This window comes from Oncorhynchus gorbuscha, linkage group LG12 (assembly GCF_021184085.1).
Source record: "Oncorhynchus gorbuscha isolate QuinsamMale2020 ecotype Even-year linkage group LG12, OgorEven_v1.0, whole genome shotgun sequence".
NCBI classification, from domain to species: domain Eukaryota; kingdom Metazoa; phylum Chordata; class Actinopteri; order Salmoniformes; family Salmonidae; genus Oncorhynchus; species Oncorhynchus gorbuscha.
In genome coordinates, this window is record NC_060184.1 from 57,203,330 (window position 1) to 57,228,191 (window position 24,862).

Consider the following 24,862-nt stretch of genomic DNA (forward strand, 5'->3'; position numbering starts at 1 on the left):
TTTATTTTAGAGAGAAGAGAGTGGAAACATGGTTTATTTTAGAGAGAAGAGAGTGGAGACATGGCTTATTTTAGAGAGAAGAGAGTTTTTATTTTAGAGAGAAGAGAGTGGAGACATGGTTTATTTTAGAGAGAAGAGAGTGGAGACATGGCTTATTTTAGAGAAGAGAGTGGAGACATGGCTTATTTTAGAGAAGAGAGTGGAGACATGGTTTATTTTAGAGAAGAGAGTGGAGACATGGCTTATTTTAGAGAAGAGAGTGGAGACATGGTTTATTTTAGAGAGAAGAGAGTGGAGACATGGCTTATTTTAGAGAAGAGAGTGGAGACATGGCTTATTTTAGAGAGAAGAGAGTGGAGACATGGTTTATTTTAGAGAGAAGAGAGTGGAGACATGGCTTATTTTAGAGAAGAGAGTGGAGACATGGCTTATTTTAGAGAGAAGAGAGTGGAGACATGGCTTATTTTAGAGAGAAGAGAGTGGAGACATGGCTTATTTTAGAGAAGAGAGTGGAGACATGGCTTATTTTAGAGAGAAGAGAGTGGAGACATGGCTTATTTTAGAGAAGAGAGTGGAGACATGGCTTATTTTAGAGAAGAGAGTGGAGACATGGCTTATTTTAGAGAAGAGAGTGGAGACATGGTTTATTTTAGAGAGAAGAGAGTGGAGACATGGTTTATTTTAGAGAGAAGAGAGTGGAGACATGGCTTATTTTAGAGAAGAGAGTGGAGACATGGCTTATTTTAGAGAAGAGAGTGGAGACATGGCTTATTTTAGAGAAGAGAGTGGAGACATGGCTTATTTTAGAGAAGAGAGTGGAGACATGGCTTATTTTAGAGAAGAGAGTGGAGACATGGCTTATTTTAGAGAAGAGAGTGGAGACATGGTTTATTTTAGAGAGAAGAGAGTGGAGACATGGTTTATTTTAGAGAGAAGAGAGTGGAGACATGGCTTATTTTAGAGAAGAGAGTGGAGACATGGCTTATTTTAGAGAGAAGAGAGTGGAGACATGGTTTATTTTAGAGAGAAGAGAGTGGAGACATGGCTTATTTTAGAGAAAGAGAGTGGAGACATGGCTTATTTTAGAGAGAAGAGAGTGGAGACATGGTTTATTTTAGAGAGAAGAGAGTGGAGACATGGCTTATTTTAGAGAGAAGAGAGTGGAGACATGGCTTATTTTAGAGAGAAGAGAGTGGAGACATGGCTTATTTTAGAGAGAAGAGAGTGGAGACATGGTTTATTTTAGAGAGAAGAGAGTGGAGACATGGCTTATTTTAGAGAGAAGAAGTAAGACATGGCTTATCTTAGGAAGAAGTAGTAAGACATGGCTTATCTTAGAGAAGAAGAAGTAAGACATGGCTTATCTTAGAGAGAAGAAGTAAGACATGGCTTATCTTAGAGAGAAGAAGTAAGACATGGCTTATCTTAGAGAAGAAGAAGTAAGACATGGTTTATCTTAGAGAGAAGAAGTAAGACATGGTTTATCTTAGAGAGAAGAAGTAAGACATGGCTTATCTTAGAGAAGAAGAAGTAAGACATGGCTTATCTTAGAGAAGAAGAAGTAAGACATGGCTTATCTTAGAGAGAAGAAGTAAGACATGGTTTATCTTAGAGAGAAGAAGTAAGACATGGCTTATCTTAGAAGAAGAAGTAAGACATGGCTTATCTTAGAGAGAAGAAGTAAGACATGGTTTATCTTAGGAAGAAGAAGTAAGACATGGTTTATCTTAGGAAGAAGAAGTAAGACATGGCTTATCTTAGGAAGAAGAAGTAAGACATGGCTTATCTTAGGAAGAAGAAGTAAGACATGGCTTATCTTAGAGAAGAAGAAGTCATTTTTATTTTAGACCAGATTGAAATAAGGGAGATGGAGAGAGAGAGAGGACGCATTAGCTAAGACTTGGACAATACAGATAGAGAGAGGACGCATTAGCTAAGACTTGGACAATACAGATAGAGAGAGGACGCATTAGCTAAGACTTGGACAATACAGATAGAGAGAGGACGCATTAGCTAAGACTTAGACAATACAGAGAGAGAGAGGACGCATTAGCTAAGACTTAGACAATACAGAGAGAGAGGACGCATTAGCTAAGACTTAGACAATACAGAGAGAGAGAGGACGCATTAGCTAAGACTTAGACAATACAGAGAGAGAGAGGACGCATTAGCTAAGACTTAGACAATACAGAGAGAGAGAGGACGCATTAGCTAAGACTTCAAGGCAGGTAACAGGTTGAGGTTGATTTGGTTCTATCTGGACCATTACCTTTTTTGCAGGAAGAGAGCTGAATTGGGGGGGATTAGATATTAGACCGTGTGAAAAAGTAGCGGTTGGCAGATAGGAGGCAAATGATAAGGTTCAAAAGAGAGGTTTAATTCACAAAATTAGGATAGGCTAGTGATGGTAGCATTATTTAGGATCAATAACAATTTGGCAATATAGACAAAAATGACTTACAAAAGAAACAAACGCTTTACAGAAATAAACTGATTGTGAAACCAAAATCAAACCTTTCAATCAATCCAATCTGGCTTAGAATCAGGCTACATGCCCTGTAACATCACAGACAGCCTAAGCGCATGGACGCTTTCATAAACAAAGATTACCGAACATTGGCAAAGCCCGGTAGAAACACCTTGCTTGACTACTTCCCTGCAAATTCCACATTGCTGGGCAAAACCATTGGGTACACATAACCAGTGAACTGGTGGAAATACAAGCTGAAGGATACATCTCGCTCACTCTCCCTCTGTTGTGGCACTGGGCCATTGGGCCCGCCCTGCAACCTCATTGGATAATGCTGGGCCTTCTTCTTTCACTGTGCAACTCATCAATGTGCATCTTGCTAGCTGTCACTCAAATACCGAGGGGCTGAAGCTCATAGGCTAGAACTCAAATTGCTAGGGGGGTGGCCCATATGGGCCAAGCTTGCAGTGCTCAAAATATCAGCACACAGCTTCCAGAAAACAGTTGCTTACAAACTAAGGATTTTATGAACAATTGAGGTAAAAACATAACTTCTGCTGACAGATTATCCATGTATGAGCTACACATTGACACATCCAGCCCAAAGCAGGCGCTTAAAAAAATACTTAAGTGGTCGCCATAGTTCCAGAACTTGTCTTTAGCTCAAGTAAAGGGAGAGTGGGGCTTGGACTTAAGCGCATGCCCGCCTGTCGCCATCACAGACTGGCATTGCAATATAAAATGATGTAATCCGTCTCCCACCCATGTATTTAGATAAGTGTGCAAAGCCATGGCAGGGCTTTAGGCCAGATACACAGACCGATACACAGACATTCATATTTTGATGTTGGAAAAGCTTTGAGCAAAACTAAAAGGTGAATAATTACTGTAGGTGCAAGGCGAAGAAAAGCAGCCCCCCCCCCTCCCCTCATAGCACACAGGTAGTGAAGCGTAGACCACGCAGGTCAGAAGTTAAGCCAAAACATCTCAGCTCAGCTCGTTTCCTTCACATCCTTATTAGGATAACCTCTGGGGATGGCCGTCTGACTCCTGGGCTTTAAATGCACACACATACACACAGAGACAGACAGATAGACGGACAAACTAACAAGCCGGGCCTTCCCTAACGTTTTCCCCTCCACACGACAGAATAGAGTCTGTGGGTTTGATGCCTTCATGCACATTTCTGGACCCTTTCTGTAAATTGTAAACAGAGTGGTACGCCAGGCCAAGAGCTTCCAAAGTCAAACGGGGAATAATTGTGTGGTCTTTTCCTTCTATTTGTGGTTATTATAAGGGGTACAATAATTCCCCCCTGCAGTTCTGACACCAGAGAAAAAGATGGGAGTTACTGGAAATACATGTACTACAATAGATGGTCTTGAATATCAAATGATATTCATAACACACTTTAGAATCGACTTTTGTGAGGCAAAAAAAAAGGTAGGACAAAGAAAAGCAAGTAATAGAAATGTCTATTCAAAAGCTCCACCACCGGTCGTATTTTAGCAGTAATGTTATTTTATTGTCATACATACGAACAAAAATCACAACACTAAAATACAGATGGTACAATTACACAGAAAACCAAGACATGAGAGAAAATGAGTGTGGTATCTGGAAGCCATTCCACACCCCAAACCCACCACAAGAAACAGAAAATATCACAACAAATGGGTCTACTTCCAGATCTCCCTCAGTGAAATCAGACCAGCAGCCCAAGTTACAGGGATTGGAGATCAATAAATCCCCATAATGGATCAAAAGCTTAGGTTTATGTCCCAAATGGAACCCTATTCCCTATATAGTGCACTACTTTTGACCGAAGTCCTATGGGCCCTACATTAGGGAATAGGGTGACTTTTGGGACAAAGCCTTAATATCAGTGCCAAGCGATGGAGCATGTAGCATAGGATATTCATGCTACTGTACAGCGAGATTAGATTAGGTCTATGTTTATTGGCCTCCGAGGCAGTCAGGACAAACTGGCCCTGTCCCATCTGACAACCCTGGTGGGCTGTACTGAGCCGATGGCCCAGTCTGCTGCCCTGTAACCCTGCTGTGTTCGTGGAACACTTAGGGACATAGAGGGGTTATGTCCCATGACCATAGAGGGGTTGAGGGAACATAATGGGACACACTAAGCCCATCCCAAATGGAACCCTTTTCTCCTACAGTGCACTACTTTTGACCAGGGCTCATAAGGCTTTGGTCAAAGTAATACACTTATAGGGATAGTGTGCCATTTGGGGTGCACCCACTGTGCACTTCTGCCCCCCTGTGGCCATGGGACACTCGGTCACCCTCCCTCACCTCCCCTGGCCATAGGACACTCTGTTCCCCTGTATTGCACCAGTGTGACCTGCCCCAGTGTGACCTGCCCCCCGAGGGCTAAACAGCTGGCCACATCAACTGAGCACAGCTCTGGTACACATGCTGAGAGAGTGCACACACAGTCAGATGGACAAACGCATGCAAACTGGTGCAACCACAGAATGATCCCTCCAACACTTCGATGTACATTTATTTGAACACAGAACACACTAACACTTCAATACACCAAACCTGAAGGAACACACCATGGGCCTACATCAACTTGAATTCATTTGACATCTCTTATTTCCCCACTCACTCCTCACTCCAGTGATTCACCCCAGTTGGACTTCAAAGAGAACGTTCATCTCCATCTCTTCATCAGACAGCGGGACCATGGCTGAGTGTGACAGTGGTTTTCTTTTTTTAATTCCACCACCACCTACAGGCAAGAGCTCCATCGTAAAATAACCATTTATAATACAGTAAAGCATGACAGTGTCTGGGAGGACAGGGGGTAGAGTTAACTCAAGGGTAGTCTGCGGGAAACGGTCAACCCGAGGATCATTTGTCATGGATGCGTCCCAAATTGCACCCTATTCCCTATGGGTCATGGTCAAAAATAGTGCACTATAAAGGGATTACGGAGCCATTTGGGTCGCAACAACCATATAAAAGGTTCTGCAGAGGGATTTAAAAAAAAGTTTTTTAAATCTTTAAAGCAGCTCCAGCTCCCTAAAGCGAACACGGTTCTCCCTGTGAGAAATGTAGTGTTCTGCTTGTTTCTGTGTTTCTCCGCCAGACTAGACGATTGTTTCATGGTCTCTTTCATCAGGTGACACGTGCAAACACGCCAAAAGTGACCATCTAAAATGTTTTTCAATTACCATAATTGTTACTCTGAAGTATCGTGTGAAAAATATGTGCTTAAAGCAGTCCATTAAGATAAGAACTTTACCTCTCCTGACTCTCCTGAGCCCTGAAAAGCCATCGCAAAGCCACCCATTCTTGTTATGAATCTAGTTATTAGTCTTAACAAATGACTCCAGTGACATAGTGGGCTGCCAAGAGTGATGTCGTCTCTTCAAGAGAAGAAAAACCTGAAATCTCATATCCCCCTGTGTTGACCCAGTGACCTGTTGTGTCACACTGTCTGCTACCTCATTCCTTCAGCCATTATGACCCCTACCCTCGTCTCGACAGGTGTCTCTTTATCTGATCCTAAGGAGGTTCATAGTAGTCTGTACACTCTTACAACCCTCTTACAACACCTCGCCAGACAATGGCCCAGTCTCTTCACCACATTAGCAGGCTCTTTGTGCTGGTAGGATCTGCATTCAGTGTGGGGGACCACAAAAAGACTTCTGCATTCAACTCTGAGGGGGGTCAGTATGCTGCCTGCCTGAGAAGCCAAGAGCTGATTCACAACATAATGATGCCATCGCTTACCACACAGACTGAGGAGACGAAGGTGTCTGAGAGACCGACAGCGATCAAGAGCAACAGGTTCCCTGTTGAAGTTGTGTAGTAGAATTCATCGAGATAGCATTGGGCAGACATTATTATAGACAGGACGGAACACCATCAATGACACGAAATGAGTCTGACGTTGATTCTATTGCAGATATGTTGTGTGAGTGACGATATAGATATTTCACATTAACAAATGCATTAGCCGTCCGACAGGAATCTGGGGGATTACTGAAGATGATATCTGTGAGCTGTCAGAGCAGCTCACAGATTACTGCACCTGTACATAGCCCATCTATAATTTAGCCCAAACAACTACCTCTTCCCCTACTGTATTTATTTATTTTGCTCCTTTGCACCCCACTATTTCTATCTCTACTTTGCACATTCTTCCACTGCAAATCTACCATTAGTGTTTTACTTGCTATATTGTATTTACTTTGCCACCATGGCCTTTTTTGCCTTTACCTCCCTTATCTCACCTCATTTGCTCACATTGTATATAGACTTATTTTTCTACTGTATTATTGACTGTACGTTTGTTTTACTCCATGTGTAACTCTGTGTTGTTGTATGTGTCGAACTGCTTTGCTTTGTCTTCGCCAGGTCGCAATTGGAAATGAGAACTTGTTCTCATCTTGCCTACCTGGTTAAATACAGGTGAAATAAAATAATTAAATATATTTGAGTTCAGTAAGAACAGAAGGACATATTAACCAAATTAGACCCTTGTGAATGTGACTTCTCAAGCCTCACGTAACGACACAGCACAGTGCAGTCAGAGATGGTCGATGAAAGTGTCCCGGGTCTATTACCACCTGGAACGCCAGACACAAAATGGCTGCTGTGTCAGTTGAGAAGTGTTAAAAGGCGATAACAATGCACTGTGTCACCTAGACAGAATTGCCAAACAGAGATAAGGTATTGATGACTTTATGTCCCGACAGGCCCAAACAGTCATTCATTGTGTATACGTAAGCTTGCACAGACACGTTTGGGTCACATGGGAAATGATGATGACGATGACAGTGTACATATGTGCTCTAGTTAAGCACATTCTATAGATATGATAAAATAGTGGCGCTCCACTCATGGAAGTTGAAGGATGTTCCTAATATGGGCAAAGTCCTGCACTGTTGAAGTGCATTGTAACACCAAAACTAGTGGCAACTGAGCTGCCACTAACTTGAAGGAGACGAAACCTAAACTTTGCTGGAGTATTGAACCACATCATCCTGAGATGTTTTGAAATATGACGCCGTGTGTTGTAACACCACTTAATCAAGGGTTGTGCAACACCTTGCCAGGGACTGGAAGCGCTACCGGAAGAGGTTGAAAACACTAAGTTCAGCTAAGGGCAGAATTAGATACCTTCTGTTTTGGTTTAGTTTCCTCTCTAAAGCTTCTAAACACTATTATGGCGTTTCAAATCCTGTCTTGTGCATAGGGTTGCAAAGGGTCAGAAACGTTCCAGAAATGTTCCATGGAAAGTGAAGCCTGGGAATTTTGCTTAAATTCATCAAAACGTTAGCTTATAATAGTGAACCTCTTTTTTTGGGATACACATAAGGCAATTCTAGGTCTTGTGGCATATTTTGTTTAAACTATCACAGGTTCAATGGAATTGCAACCCTCTGCATGCACATGTGCAGTGCACTCTTCTATCACACGTACAGCTGATTCACAAGATCGTGCACACTAATGAGATGCTATTGAGCCCACACTACTACACTGTCTGAGCCATGGACTACATGCTTTCTGGTAAGTTTTGAAGACAATACTGGGGTGGGGTGAATATATTTTATATGACATACATGATTTTTTGTTAACTAGTAAATAGTAGCCTACAGCAAAGTGTGTTTAAATTATTTATAAGTTGTTAACAATTTCGGCTAGTTAGTTTTTGCTACCGTGTGAGTTTTAGCTTGCTAACTGAGGAGTGTTAATTCACCTGTTTCCATACATGTTTCATTTTAAAATATGCTTAACTATTTTTCTGTACATGGAATTGTATTTTTTCTTTTTTTTAATCTTTACAGGAAAATGCAACAGGCGCTATCTGATGTGTGGAGACATTTCACTGCAGTTAATGTAGATGTAGAAGGAAAAGCTTTATACATTTGAAAATACTGTGCCAAATCATATGTGAAGAATGCAACAAAGATGCAGAATCATCTGGCCAAGTGCATAAAGTTCCTTCAGCGCTCACAACAAGCAACCTCTGACAAAAGTCAGAGAGATTTGAGGTGAAAATGATGAATCAGACACCATATCGATAGCAACAGCTCATGGTCCTCCTGGAATCAGTAGTTTTTTTTGACTCAATGGAGGAACATAGTCAGAGAAATAGTGATGAATGTCTTGCTCGAGCTGTGTATGCAACTGGTTCACCTCTGATGCTCACAGGCAATGTGTAGTGGAAGAGATTTCTGAATGTTCTTCGCCCAGCATACAACCCTCCAACCAGACATGCTTTATCTACCCATTTGCTGGATACAGAGTTCAACAGAGTTCAAGTGAAGGTCAAGCAAATCATTGAGAAAACAGACTGTATTGCAATCATCTCTAATGGGTGGTCGAATGTTTGTGGGCAAGGAATAATTAACTACATCATCTCCACCCCTCAACCAGTATTCTACAAGAGCACAGACACAAGGGACAACAGACACACCGGTCTCTAATATATAATAATAATAATATATGCCATTTAGCAGACGCTTTTATCCAACGCGACTTACAGTCATGTGTGCATACATTCTACGTATGGGTGGTCCCGGGGATCGAACCCACTACCCTGGCGTTACAAGCGCCATGCTCTACCAACTGAGCTAAAGAAGGACCACTCTACATTGCAGATGAGCTGAAGGCAGTCAAGGTATTTGCACTGGTGACAGACAATGCTGCGAACATGAAGGCTGCTTGGTCTAAAGTGGAGGGGTCCTACCCTCACATCACACCCATTGGCTGTGCTGCTCATGCATTGAATCTGCTCCTCAAACCCATCATGGCAATGAAAACAATGGATAGACTCGACAAGTGAGCCAAGGAAATGGTTAGGTATTTGAAGGGTCATCAAGTTATAGCAGCAATCTTCCTACCAAGCAAAGTGAGAAGAATCAGAGCACCACATTGAAGCTTCCCAGCAACACTCGTTGGGGTGGTGTTGTCATCATGTTTGACAGTCTACTGGAGGGGAAGGAGTTTCTCCAAGAAATGGCCACATCAGTCTGCTGATATGGACAGACCCATCAAGAGGATCCTCCTGAATGATGTATTTTGGGAGAGAGGGGTAAGCAGCCTGAAACTCATGTAACCTATAGCAGTAGCCATTGCGCAGATTGAGGGAGACAATGTCATCCCGTCTGATGTTCAGACTCTGCTTGTAGATGTAAGAGAAGAAATCCGTACTCCCCTGCCCACTTCACTGTTGCTCCAAGCAGAGGAAACTGCAGTTCTGAAATACATCAAAAATTTGTGAAGACTTCTGCCTGAAGCCCAGTGTACATGTTGGACCCCAAGTATGCTGTCAAGAGCATCCTGTCTGGTGCAGAGATCAACAAGGCCTATGGTGTCATCACTAAGCCTGAGAGGAAGACAAAGCTTTAGTTTCTAGACTATCATTTTACAGCTTTATGTAGAAAACATTTTGGGGAGATGTGATGGATCATTGGGGATCATACAATATTCCCTTTCTTTTGTTGTTCAGTGAAATCATCCCACGTGAAGAGTCAATTCATTTAATTAAAATTCAATTCTATTAGAGGGATTTAATCATTTGCAATGTCTACTTATGATATGGTAAATATATCCAACGCAAAAACAATCTACATTTAAATGGTATTAATATTAATGTGCATATATTTCCATTAATTCCTGTTAATTCCCATATATTCCTGTTAATTCCCACAGAAAGTTTCCACCTCTTAATATTCCCCAAATTGTGCAACCCTACTTGTGCAGATTTAGATCACGTCTTCTGGAGTATTTCTATTGGTTTATGAATCTGATCATTTGCCAGATTAACCCCTTTTGGCAGGCATTTGATGAGCACAGATCCCAATCCCCCAGCAGTAACTGAAGGTTTTACAGCAATGCAGAACACTTGTTTATTTATATTACCAGGTAAGTTGACTGAGAACATATTCTCACTTACAGCAACAACCTGGGGAATAGTTACAAGGGAGAGGAGGGGGGATGAATGATCCAGTTGGAAGCTGGGGATGTTTAGATGACCATGATGGTATGGCCAGATTAGGAATTTAGCCAGGACACCGGGGTTAACACCCCTACTCTTACGATAAGTACCATGGGATCTTTAGTGATCACAGAGTCAGGACACCCATTTAACATCCCATCTGAAAGACAGCACCCTACACAGGGTGATGTCCCCAATCACCGCCATGGGACATTGTGATATTTTTTTTAGATCAAAGGAAAGAGTGCCTCCTACTGGCCCTCATAAGACAGCAGTGGGATGCAGGGTGGTATGCCTGTACCATTAAAAGTTAGAAATATGGGAATGGGTCATCTCATACTTGAACAGAATTTTGCCTGATAGTTTTGATATACGTTCATCATGATCCATTACACCTCATGGCACAACATGCTGCTTAATACTAATATTGAAAGTAGACTTTTCTTTCTTCAAACATTCATGTAAAATAATCATAAAGTCCAAAAAAATTGAATTACCCACACTCCTCTAAATACAGAGCCACATGGCAAGATCCCACTCGGCACAGATGTTAATTCAGATGTTAATTCAACTTCATTTAGTTAAAATGAAAACAATGGTGAATAAACCAGTGTGTGCCCAGTGGGATAGGAAGTGCAAGGAGATTAAAACCAGACTTCTAATTAGTTCGATCACTCAATTATCTCTATCTTAGGTTATCTTCATATAAAAAATATACTTACACTTACATATTCTTAAATGTTTTGGTCAAATAAAATTAACAAATCATTGAAATGATTTGCATTCATTTTTATTAAGTACATTTTGGTTGTTTTTTGAATCAATTCACCCAAGACATTTTTTTTTACAGTGTGGATGTGGTTGAGTGAATGAAATTCCAATGAAATGTACCGTTTGACTGCCTGAGAAGTCGGGGGTTCAATTCCTGCTTCTGCCTGTCTCACTTTTACTCCTCTGTCTCCTCCTGTTTCTAAACTGGCAAAATAAAGCAAAGGAAGAAAAATGAAGGTGGAACTCTACAAAACAATATTCTCCACAGGCCCTCGTCATCCATCGATACTTAGGCTATAAACCGTGTGCATTTCTTAACCATTTCATTGTATGAGACAGTCTGCCCACATCTTTTGTTGATTTTTTAATGCACTGAATTTCTTTTATTTAGGTGTTTCAGAGTACTTCTATTCTGTTTTAAATACTTCCTGTGTATCATAACAGGTGCACTGGGTTTACATTCAAACACCCTCCAAACAGCTCTCAGGTTAGATGCACGACTTTTCATGGCTTCATCATGGTTTGAGTCTTTCTATCTGTATAGTGGGGCAATACCAAGACACTGCAGGCCAGGCAAAACAAACTAATTAGAACAAGTCCACTGTTTACTGAAAAGGTGTTAGGGTCAAGACCTTCACTGGGTTCACTGTTTTAGTCCCTTGTGGTAGCATAATTACAAGAGTATGTTGTGTTTATGCACCAAATGCTTGTTTATCAAATAGATTAAGGTTCTGAGGACTCTCTCTCTCTCCCTTTCTGGGTTAACTGAGGAGTATTTTGAAGCTTGGGCTGGCTCCTGTTGAAGAGATGGTTCCCACTCCAGCTTCCTGCAGCTAGTCTGCTCGAGGCAGCTTGATAAGCACTCGAATAATGCAATATTTTTGTCATTTGAAAAGCTGACGTTTAAATAGAAGGTTAAATCATGAGTAGAGGGATTTAACCATGAGATTGTCAAAAATATTAGTTGCACGGTTGAAAGCGAGCAGGCAGTGGGACATTTGAAGTAGAGGTATGAGAAACATTCAGTTTCTGATTATTGTTGCTTGTTTTTGTTTTAGCTTGTAAAATGCAGGAGGGTAATGTCATTTAAAACGATCATCTGTTTCCATTACGTGGAACAGTGTCCAGTAATTAAAGTAGATCGAAATAAGTATTGAATATTAAGCTGATGAGACATCAACTTTATAAAGGTTCTACATTTGTTAAACAACAGGTTCAAATGTTTAATTAATGCAACAGGTTGCAATGTTTAGATTACTGGACAGAGGTTCTGGGTTTGTTTATTTTAGACGTTGTCGATTCCACTTAATGAAACACTGTATTAGGGCTCCCGAGTGGCACAGCGGTCTAAAGCGCTGCATCTCAGTACAAGAGGTGTCACTGCAGTCCCTGGTTTGAATCTAGGCTGAATCACATCCGGCCGTGATTGGGAGTCCCATAGGGCAGGGCACAATTGGCCCAGCGTCGTCCGGGTTTGGCCGTCATGGTAAATAGGAATGTATTCTTACCTGACTTGACTAGTTAAGTAAAGACTATCAGGAACAATCTACGGTGAAACAGCTATATTGTTGGACATCATGTTTTGTTCGTAGTTAAAACCTTTGGGGTTGCTGATTATGATATTAGTTTAGTGAATGCTAAAGAAAATGGCACTTTCTCTTCCAGGAGAATGGAGGTAGTCATTTTCTCTCTCTTTGAAATGTTTCCTGAGGCTATGGCCTTGGGAGAGGGGTTTGTGAAATGCAGCAGTTTTATAAGTATAAAGGTATCCGGATTCAGTGGTAAAGAGGAGCTACCAAATTAAATAAGGCCTGGACATTTTTGTTTGTTTTTGCCATATGGTTTACCACACACAGACACAATTTACTGGTTATGAATATCGGTTAGTGCCGTGGTATCTTAAAGGGGCACACACACACAGAATTTTTTATTTTCTGAGTTTTAATTGAAAGCGTGAATTATTTTGATAAAACATGTACTGAAGAAACTACTGTAAACCTGGAATATGAAATGTATGAAATGTTTATAGATAATTGGTATAATAGAGTAAAGTAACTCTTATTTGAAGGGTTTGAATGACCTCTGACCTGACTTTCTAGTGTGGTTTGATCACATTACAAGATGATGTTATGCTTATGCACCAAATCGTTGTTTTATGAAATAGAGTAAGGATCTTAGAACTCTCTCTCTTCCTTTCTGAGTTAACTGAGAGGAGTCTTTTGAAGCTTGAGCTGGCAACTGTTGAAGAGATGGTTTCCACTCCAGTTTCCTGCAGTTAGTCTGCTAGAGATAGCTTGAGCTGACAATGACTTGGTGATAAAACCTAAACGCTGGCATTCCATAGACAAGATGTGGTGTGTGTGACCTGAGATAAAGATAGCCTGGAAGAGTTTAGAACAATGCTTCAATGACTCATCTCCTGGAATCTGGGAAACTAAGCCGGGTTGAAAGTTAAACAATATCCCGTGCAGATAACCAGGAGATGGACCAAGGTAGCTTATGGGAAGGTTGGAACCAGGCTGACTAAACATTTGTAGGTCCTTTATGTTTTTTCATTAGCAGTTAAGTACTCTGCAACACACTTCAGAGTGTGGGGTCGATAGTTTCATTATTGCAATAATTAGCCAATATTGAATAAAGATGATTGTTTGAAGAAATGACCAGGTCTCTTTCGGTACTGAATTTCCACTAAACTCTGCAGAGAGAGTTTGAGCTAGTTGATCACACTCCGAGTCACACAAACACACAGCAAGCCATTGGATGTGAACTAAACATGACACGCAGCAGTTCACCTTCCACCTCTCGTCTATGGGTCAGTATTCGGTCTCTATATTGTGACATTTGTAGGTTGCTTGTGGCCTCCACAGTGGCCGTGTGTGTCTTGGTGGTATGAAAGTCATGGTGGGACTGTGTGGCACTGGGATGACTCCCTTGTTACTTATAAAACACCACAGTTAACTCATAACTCTCGTTCTCTCTCTTCTATCTGGACAGGAAGGAACGTGGCAGATCTCAGGTTCTGGTGTCCCTTCATCTGTGTGACATTTTTGATTAAAAGAAATCTAATTGAATCCATATAATAAAGTGAGCCACAGTGAAACCCAGTGGAAATCCCTAATGAACATCATTTGCCTCAGGGAAAGGGGTGGGACTGGAGTTTATATGTGATTATCTTGGGATGTGGTAGGGCTTTTGAGGATTGTTAAGTTGACCTGATACACCCAGTCATACTCTTGACACACTGGGTCTCAGTCTATTACAACCAGTCACAAAAGATCCCTGCGTCCACTGCAGGAGAGATCCAGGAGAATTTGGGAGAGGAAATTGAAATTAGCCTAGCTCTAAATCAACTACTGAGCCCCTGAGAGTGGAGCTGAGAGAAAGGGAGAGGGAGAGATTTGAAAAAGGAGAGAGAGAGAGATTTGGAAAAGGGGCTAGAGTTGGAGTCAGTGAGGTCAGCCATAACTCTGAGGTTTTCTCTAAATATCCCCAGGCCTGCTTTATGTGCCAGCCCGGCTCTAGCTGAGACTGAGATGATCAGTATGGATTACCATCACACAGTCTGCTTTAGTCTCAAACGGCACCCTAATCCCTTTATAGAGCACTACATTCTACCAGGGCCTATAGCGTGCCATTTGAGACAAGACCCCTATGTTAATAGAGCCCAGCACATGACGTGCCACTCCAAATCCTACAGGCAATTTATATGGAGCCTCTCCAAACCCAAGGCCAACTGCACGGTGCCAAGATGGAGACTACTGCAGATTTACTAAAGTCATCAGTACTCAGAGAGACACAGACAACATCCTCCACATACACTTACAGACACAGGCTTGAACACACACACGCTCAGACAGGCACACATGCATTAAAACACACACGCCTCTTTTTAATGTTTGGATCACCACTTTGTATGTAGAGGATTTGTATGTACGGTAATATCAAGTCCTGTTTCTTCACAACTACAACTCCGTTTAAGCCCGTACAACACACAGAAGCTCATTGCATGCAGAGCTATAAGCATCTGGTCTCAGGCTGAAACACAGGGCGGGAGGATAATGGCCCAGCATGGGAAGAGGATGCTAGGACGAATAGCACATTAACATCACATGAGGATCCCATTGAACAGATCCATAATGGTACATAATTAAAGTCAGTTAAAGCATTACTGTTGAGTTGTGAAAAGCTTTGCCAGTGATTTAAGTGCAGTGGTAGTAGGGGCTTGGGTACACATGAAAACTTCACAAAATAGAGCTTAGAGAACTCCGCTTAAGGTTGTGTGTGTGTGAGTGTAAGATGTAGCCGTGTACCCAGTGTGAAGGAATGTGAGGAGAAGAGAGTCCAGCTGTGACAGACCATAAATCACCTTCCTAAACTAGCAGCAGGCCAGGCACGCCCGGGCACCCTAAACATTCCCCTGGGACCCGTGTGTGTGTGTGTGTGTGTGTGTGTGTGTGTGTGTGTGTGTGTGTGTGTGTGTGTGTGTGTGTGTGTGTGTGTGTGTGTGTGTGTGTGTGTGTGTGTGTGTGTGTGTGTGTGTGTGTGTGTGTGTGTGTGTGTGTGTGTGTGTGTGTGTGTGTGTGTTTTCGTTCATGGGTGTGGTCATATTTATCCTGATGTGATTATGTAATACATTTCTCCATCAAACTGACATCCTTATCTCATTCGTTCAGCGACATTACACTCCCTAACTATACTCAGATAGCATCCTGAGGCTACTTATGTTCACACGGTGAATGGTCATAAACAGTCCGTGGCAAAAGCTAGCCATAGATAGCATCCTGAGGCTGCGTTCACATAACGTCTATGACAGCAGCAGTTAGCCATAGATAGCATCCTGAGGCTGCATTCACATAACGTCTGTGGCAGCAGCAGTTAGCCATAAATAGCATCCTAAGGCTGCATTCACATAACGTCTATGACAGCAGCAGTTAGCCATAGATAGCATCCCGAGGCTGCATTCACATAACGTCTGTGGCAGCAGCAGTTAGCCATAGATAGCATCCTGAGACTGTGTTCACATAACGTCTGTGGCAGTAGCAGTTAGCCATAGATAGCATCCTGAGGCTGTGTTCACATAATGTCTGTGGCAGCAGCAGTTAGCCATAGATAGCATCCTGAGGCTGTGTTCACATACAGTCTGTGGCAGTAGCAGTTAGCCATAGATAGCATCCTGAGGCTGTTTCACATAACGTCTGTGGCAGCAGCAGTTAGCCATAGATAGCATCCTGAGACTGTGTTCACATAACGTCTGTGGCAGCAGCAGTTAGCCATAGATAGCATCCTGAGGCTGTGTTCACATACAGTCTGTGACAGCAGCAGTTAGCCATAGATAGCATCCTGATGCTGTGTTCACATACAGTCTGTGGCAGTAGCAGTTAGCCATAGATAGCATCCTGAGGCTGTGTTCACATACAGTCTGTGGCAGTAGCAGTTAGCCATAGATAGCATCCTGATGCTGTGTTCACATACAGTCTGTGGCAGTAGCAGTTAGCCATAGATAGCATCCTGATGCTGTGTTCACATACAGTCTGTGACAGCAGCAGTAAGCCATAGATAGCATCCTGAGACTATGTGTAGAACTCTACACGTCACACAGACTTCCTGTGTAGAGTAGCTAGTAAAACTACTCAGAGGGCTCATGATGAAGGCAGGATAGCATGACTTAGACTTGAGACGTAAACATGTCAAAAAGCATTACCTTCTCATTACTGTAAGATACATTTTTTAACAAGCATATGCATATACACACACTAGACTATAGAGCCTTGAATGAGTGGTAAGCCTATAGGAGAGTTGGGGTGTCATATTACAAACGGAACACTTTAGCCTCAACATCCAAACTGTTCCAAATCCCTCAACTAAGGCGCCAGTCTTCTCCTCAACCTTGGAATAGTAATAGAGACAGGCCTGGATACTATGAGAAGTATCCAGCTTGTAGATTATGCGTGCCGACGCTGCGTGGTCTGCGGACCTCGAAGCGCTTGCGTCTCAGATGGTATTTTTGCATCTCAAATGGTAGGGGCACGCGCAACCTGCAGACGTTTGTTGGTCTCGTGTATCCGCAGCTTGAACGGATACAGGCTCCTGTTATCCACAATGAAGACTTACCCACGACGTAAACAATGAAGAATATGTCTAGGAGACTAACATTTCTCATTCCGGTGAAGTAGAGGTTTAACAGCTTTGGATTGTATCACCGTAGGCCAATTCTTATTAGATCAGCCTAGAATGTCACCAGCCGCTTTCCATATTCAAATCAACACAGTTGATACACAGAATAAAAAAGGTAACAAACTGTATAGGAACATAAGACACACTACGTGGTGATCACAAGAGTTGAATGTGTGAGCCTATACGATAGGACAATGTAACATAGCCTCTTATTTGATACGTAGGCTAATTGACTAGCATGCTTATTTGCATATCAGAGGTAGTTACATACTGGCTCGTCAAGCCAGTTCGGAAAAGTTGATATAAAACTGGTTGAGCACCATAATCAAATAAAGCCCTACTACTACTACTACTTACAGTCAGCACAATTTACACCTTTGTTTATTATTTCCTAACATATGAAATTATGTTGCCAGATGGTAGCATTAAATCAGCCAAAAGCAACATCATGTTTAGAGTGTATCACGAAACGTTTTAGAACAGCCCACGATGCACATAGAGCTTAAGGGACTGCGAATTTATGTGCACAAACACCCATCCAAAATTGGTCAGGTTAAAAGGCTAAGTCAAACAAAGTAATATACTCACAGCTAACATTTCTCATAAAACTGTTAAATAATTCTGAACTACACAAGTTTCATCATACATCATTTTGTCTATGTTCAGTAATGTAGGCGTCAGTGGAGGCTGTTGGGAGGCGCTATAGGAGGACGGGCTCATTATAATGGCTGGAATGGAATGAATGGAACGGAGTCCAACACGTGGTTTACATACACTTGATGTGTTTGATACCGCTCCATGTATACCATTCCAGCCATTACAATGAGCCTGTCGTCCTATTGCTTCTTGAAATCTGTGTAGAAGTGAGGCTACAACTGAGACTGCCTGCCATGTTGACCTTATACAGTGAGTCCAGGCTAAGTGCTAGTTTATAGAGTATACATAGAGTCCTCTCCCAGTGAGGTCCGTTCACACTGGTTAAAGGGGAAGTTGACCTTATACAGTGAGTCCAGGCTAAGTGCTAGTTTATAGAGTATACATAGAGTCCTCTCCCAGTGAGGTCCGTTCACACTGGCTAAAGGGGAAGTTGACCTTATACAGTGAGTCCAGGCTAAGTGCTAGTTTATAGAGTATACATAGAGTCCTCTCCCAGTGAGGTCCGTTCACACTGTCTGGTTAAAGGGGAAGTTGACCTTATACAGTGAGTCCAGGCTAAGTGCTAGTTTATAGAGTATACATAGAGTCCTCTCCCAGTGAGGTCCGTTCACACTTTCTGGTTAAAGGGGAAGTTGACCTTAACCCTGTAGCAGCATTCTGGGTCAAAATCCGCTTCTACTGGAGGAAGACACAGCCCAGTTTCAGTCACAGAGGATGGAGCTTAAGTGGTCCCATGAGAGGGCTGTGTGAGTGTGTGTATATGTGTTAACGCTGCTGAGCGATTAGTGCTTTTTGAGGTCAGTTAGGTTTCAGTTCAATTATCATAAAATAATCAAGGTCTTCAATTTCGGTTTTATTTTTTTTTAAATTAAACATTAAATATAATTTGCATAATGTGGGTTGAATGCTGTAACAACACAGAATAAAACAATGATTAAAAGTCTCATGATGGTTGTGACTCTGCCCATTACTGTTAATCACTTACTAACCATCATTTATTCACATTGAAATATGTGATTAAAAATCATGTAGTTGTCTATATTACATGTGTTTTATTTGATGATTTTATTATTTCAATTCAAGTCATCATCTCATCTCTATAGAGTGGTTGCCTGTGCTGTCTGACAAAAATCACTATTTGAGTTGTTTTCAAAGTAAATAAGGCATACTTTTATGACTGCTGAATACCAACTAGCAATCACTCAGATCATGTATTTTCAGATAGAAATACCTCAAAGCAACTGCTCTCTATCCCTCTCTGTGTCTGCACACACCCCATTGACCGGACAAGTAGGTGTGCAATGGATTATGGTCATTGTGTTTAATTACCACGTTTTCTGTGCTGTACTATGTAGAATATTGGCCTGTTCAAAACTACAACTCCATACTACATTGCACAGTTCGGGCTTGATCTGATTTATCTATATAGAAACTGTGCATTGAGCTCAGAACAAAAACCTAAATGCAATTCAAATAATTGAACCGACGTTGGGTCAATTAGTTTCTTTAAAAAAATATATATTTTAAAGTGTGTGTGTTATACTCCAGAGTCTCAGGAGTATAACTGTGTGAGGCAGGGGTGTGGCATCCTTGTTTCCTCACATATTCAGAGTGCTTCATTTGCACCGCAAGCTCACAAAAAGGACACACACACACACACACACACACACAGTACTTTCCTCCCTCCAACCCTCATTATTCTCATGACATCATTTGTTGACACAGTAAACTTAGCTCATTTTCACATAGGCTGAATCTTTAGGAGTCCAGGAGCAACAAGTCCTGTAGCCATGGTTAGAAGTACTCTGAGGAAAACATTTTATGCCGACTTGCAGCTTATAATTCTTCTAAAACTGCAGGATTTTTCTTGACAGGTTTACCAAGCAAGTCCAACTAAACCACTACAGCTACAGATGTACGAACAAAACAAATGACTCACTTCAAATCACAGGCATACACGATATGTTTCATACTGTTAGAAGAAATGGAGCTGGGGGATCCCAAGTGGCGCAGCAGTCTAAGGCACTGCATCGCTGTGCTTAGAGGTGTCACTACAGACCCGGGTGCGATCCCGGATTGTATCACAATCGGCCGTGATTGGGAGTCCCATAGGGCGGCGCACAATTGGCCAAGCGTCGTCCGGGTTAGGGGAGGTTTTGGCCGGGGGGGCTTTACTTGGCTCCTCGCGCTCTAGCGACTCCTTGTGGTGGGCCGGGCGCCTACAGGCTGACCTCGGTAGTCAGGTGAACAGTGTTAACTCCGACACATTGGTGCTGCTGGCTTCTGGGTTAAGTGGGCAGTTTGGCGGGTCACACTTCGGAGGACGCATGACTTGACCTTCACCTCCCAAGCCCGTTGAGGAGTTGCAGCGATGAGACAAGATCAAAATTGGAGAGAGAAAAAAAACAAATGGTGCCAATTTGAACAAAAAAGGGTTCAATGACTAGCATCACATGAGGACATTAAAAACAGTATATATAGAACCACAAAACACCTTTGTTTTTAGTAGCATATCTTACCCACGGCGTAAAATATGAAACATGTTTCGACCAGGAAGGAGAGTGAATTCAATTACGGTATTGTTTATCAAATAAACCATGCATGTGGCCATACATATCAATGACCTTTAAATGCCTTAGATCCTACTGAAGATGCTAGAGCCAACATACAGTTACAGTATGAGTCTACCAGGTGTTGATGCTATCATACATGAGTATAGACCACTGTCCTTCGCCTGTCCTATAAGAAACCAACCACATCACATGCGCAGACTAGCTCAAGAAGAGAGTCAATTTGTAGACCATCACATCAGGCATAAAAGCTCTGTTCTCCTAATGTTATTTGCCTCCAATTTGACATGTAGAGAGAACGTCAGTTCACTAAGATCTTCGTTACAGTACAAATTGCACACCGTAGGTGTGGAGGCATCAAATCCAAAGTGGTATTTTGAATTTCAAAGTAGCATTGCTTGGAATACAAAATGTGTCTAAGCTGAGACACTGTAGCTACATGTTTACCACATCATCTGCAGACCATCGTGTCCTCCGAATACACCGAATACACATAATCTGTGTTAGAATAAATAAAGCCATTCCAACAGACACACACAGATAGAGAGACTGGGAGAAAGAGGCCTGCTCCTAAGGTGGCTGCCAAGAGAGCACCGGGCACCCGGCCAGATATCACAAGCCCCAACGTCTGACCGACTGACAAAGAGAGACGGCGACAGAGAGAGAGAGAGAGAGAGAGAGAGAGAGAGAGAGAGAGAGAGAGAGAGAGAGAGAGAAATGTAAGAGTAAAGCAGTAGAATCATAAAACAAGATATTTATGTACACAAAGGAGGATAGAAGTCAGTCTGAAAAGAGGAGGATGAATGTGAAAAAGAAAAAGCTCTAAGGCTTGGACCGTTTGTTTCTGTTCCATGAGTGGGACGGAAGCCCAGTCTTTTGTGAGGTGTGTTTATGCCTCGGCAGCTTCAGAACAAGCTCTCCGCTGTTATAATATGCTTTACCTGTTCATAATAACCGAATGCTTAGACAAGCAGTGGCATGGTTGGATGGGAAAGAAAAACACAATGTACTGAGTATCTCATTGTAAGCCCATCGTCTTTCCCATTATTGTTTTTGCATGAAATAAAGGCTCTCTGTTAAGACAAGACCCATCTGCAAAGTATGGAACTAGCAGAGGGACAGGCAGGCTATGACATCATACCAAGATCAAAAAACGACCTTCATGGGTAAAAACCGTGCTGAGCCTTCAGTGTGGGTGTTTCATGCCAATTCACCCAGATACAGGGCCCACTTTAATCCTGCAGATCCCATTGCTTTTATAACCAAAGCAAGCCAGACCAAGTTCCTTGTAACATGAGAACTCACCTACATCACGCTTGTCTAACTCAGGTCACAAACACAACTCAAAGCTTAGCAAGACGTGCATGTGGTCAACTTAAGCCTTGTCACTGCGTGACGCAGGTCAAACTTATAGTGAATAGCCATATCTACTACAAGATACTGGTACACAAAACACAAAGCCAAAGTCTCAAATGACACCTTAATCCCTACTTCGTTCACTAATTCTGACCAGGACCCATAGGGCTCCGGTCAAAAGTAGTGCACTACATAAGGAATAGGGAGTCACATGGGACACGTGCATAATATACAGCAGGAATGCATGAATGGCTTTTAAAATGAGTGCTTTGAATTTTTGATGAGAAAAGCTCAATAACAGAGATTATTGGCATGTGTTTGGTGTAATATTATCCCCGTGCTTTATCTCCCTACGGACTCATAAAGCAGACTGTGTCATACTTCAGGAAGTGCTCAATGACCCCTGGACAGGAAGCACACGTCTCATACAGGAAATACACTTCAAAAGGGGAACCAAGTAGAAGAGTGTGTGAAGAGTCGAAAATAAGGGTCAGTGAAGTGAGAGAGAGAAAGAGACCGTTACAAAAAACAAAGAAAATAACATGTGCAAAGAACATGTGAAAAACATGTGGCTTTGACCAAACACTTGAAAAATGTTACATAAAATGTTAAACAAGATAAATAAGGAGACAGATATTAATATATATATATATAATTTAACTAGGTAAGTCAATTAAGAACAAATTATTATTTACAATGATGGCCTACCCCGGCCTCCCCTAACCTGGACGACGCTGGGCCAATTGTGCGCCGCCCAATGGGACTCCCGATCACGGCCGGTTGTGATACAGTCCGCGAACGAACCAGGGTCTGCAGTGACGCTTCTAGAACTGAGATGCAGTGCCTTAGACCGCTGCGTCACTCGGGAGCCTCAATGTGTTAACACATGTGTTCTTACATGTGAAAATGCAGTTTGATGTTCGTTTTTTTACATGTTACCTTGTAATTCCACATGTGAACATGAGATTTTCACATGATAACGTTTCACACGTGAAACCGCAAATTTCACATGTGCATCTGCAATTCACATGAGGTGAAGACACGTTTTTCTTCTCACATGTGAAAAGGTGGTGTTAACATGCGAATTCTACATTTAATACATGTGAAAATATGGTGTCATGTGAAATTTACGTTAACGTGAAACAACACATTTTTGTAAGAGAGAGGAGACATTTACAGAGCTATCTTTAATCCTATGGAGTACGTGAGTATTGTTTCTTCAATACTTCTCTGGGTTTCCAACCTCTATTTGTGAGCTCTGGTGTTAAGAGCAAACCTGGAACTGCCACGGGGCTTTGCTGGACTTCGATAAGGTCGGTGACAGACGCTTGGCAACATGACTTGTCATCATGGCCGACAGACATACAGAGAGCGAGGGAAGCCTGAATCACATGGACCATGCCATACAGGGTTAGAGAAAGCTTGAGTCTCAGAGCTCAGAAGAGACAGTCGAGGAGAACATGCTCCCAAGCAGAGTTCAACTGTCTCCACCATTTCATTCGAAACCTGCTTATTATACCCACAGAAAAACCTGCCTTTTCTGTCTGTTTGACTGTCTGCCTGTCCACGTATCTTCCTGTAGTTAAGATTTTTTTTTGCCAAACAAGCACTATTTTGGTGGCTTCTGGTACCTTTTAATGCCTTAATTCCATGTGAAATACACAGCTGAAATTGATTGTGCAAACGTGTTGTGGTATTGTGTTCACAATTTAAATAACTGAAAATGTGTGACTTCAGAGAATCGTCAGTTTTTTGGGATATGGTCTAGGTCTAGGCCTATGACAATTTTTTAAAGTAAGAGAACATTAAACTTTTCTTTAACATTTAACCCGTCTTCTCTCGAAGTTTAAAGTATTTTACTGCAAGATATGAATTTCCTCTTCAAATTAAAAAACAATTAAGTAAATAGCCCAAATTACACTTAAAATCAAACAAATACACAATTTGTTTGATTTTAAATGTAAGTAATTGTGTGAAGGGCATTTTTTCAAATGAAAAAACAGAACAGATGTTCAGGTTAAATTGTGTGCCCATACATGTTAAGAGAAGAGATAGACCATCCTCAGGTTAAATTGTGTGCCCATACATGTTAAGAGAAGAGATAGACCATCCTCTGGTAAATTAGTGAAAGAATTTCAACAAGTGTTTGCAACTCTTTGTGAATTGCAGCATGTCATTTATATTTAAAAATATATTCATCACCCTAAGGTTGTTGTCCACAAGACTTGTCTGAAGGTCCCCCGGTACCAGTCGAAAAGATAAACGTTTGGACAGACCTACTCAATCAAGGGTTTTTCTTTCTTTTTTACTATTTTCTACATTGTAGAATAATAGTGAAGACACATATGGAATCATGTAGTAACCAAAAACAGTGTTAAAACAAATCAAAATATATTTTGATTTGTTTTAAATTTTAGATTCTTCAAAGTGGCCACCCTTTGTTTGAAAGCTTTGCACACTCTTGGCATTCTCTTAACCTGCTTCATGAGGTAGTCACCTGGAATTCATTTAAATTAACAGCTGTGCCTTGTTAAAAGTTCATTTGTGGAATTTATTTCCTTCTTAATGCATTTGAGCCAATCAGTTGTGTTGTGACAAGGTAGGGGTGGTATACAGATCATAGCCCTATTTGGTAAAAGACCAAGTCCATATTATGGCAAGAACAGCTCATATAAGCAAAGAGAAACGACAGTCCATCAAGACATGAAGGTTAGTCAATCCAGACAATTTTAAGAACTTTGAAAGTTTCTTCAAGTGCAGTTACAAGAACCATACTTTTGCAACCTTTGTTTTGAGGAAAAATTCCAGTTTTGATTTGATAGAAATAAAGATTTGATAGACTACATGCCCTCTTATTTATTGATTTTTATCTCTTTAAATTGCATT

The 24,862-nt window shown here is 41.6% G+C and overlaps 1 protein-coding gene across 3 annotated transcripts in view; it reads right to left on the bottom strand.

The window, feature by feature from the left end:
* Window positions 1-24,862, bottom strand: part of LOC123991147 (partitioning defective 3 homolog) — a 625,449-nt gene that overhangs the window by 561,709 nt on the left and 38,878 nt on the right. The window lies entirely within an intron of this gene.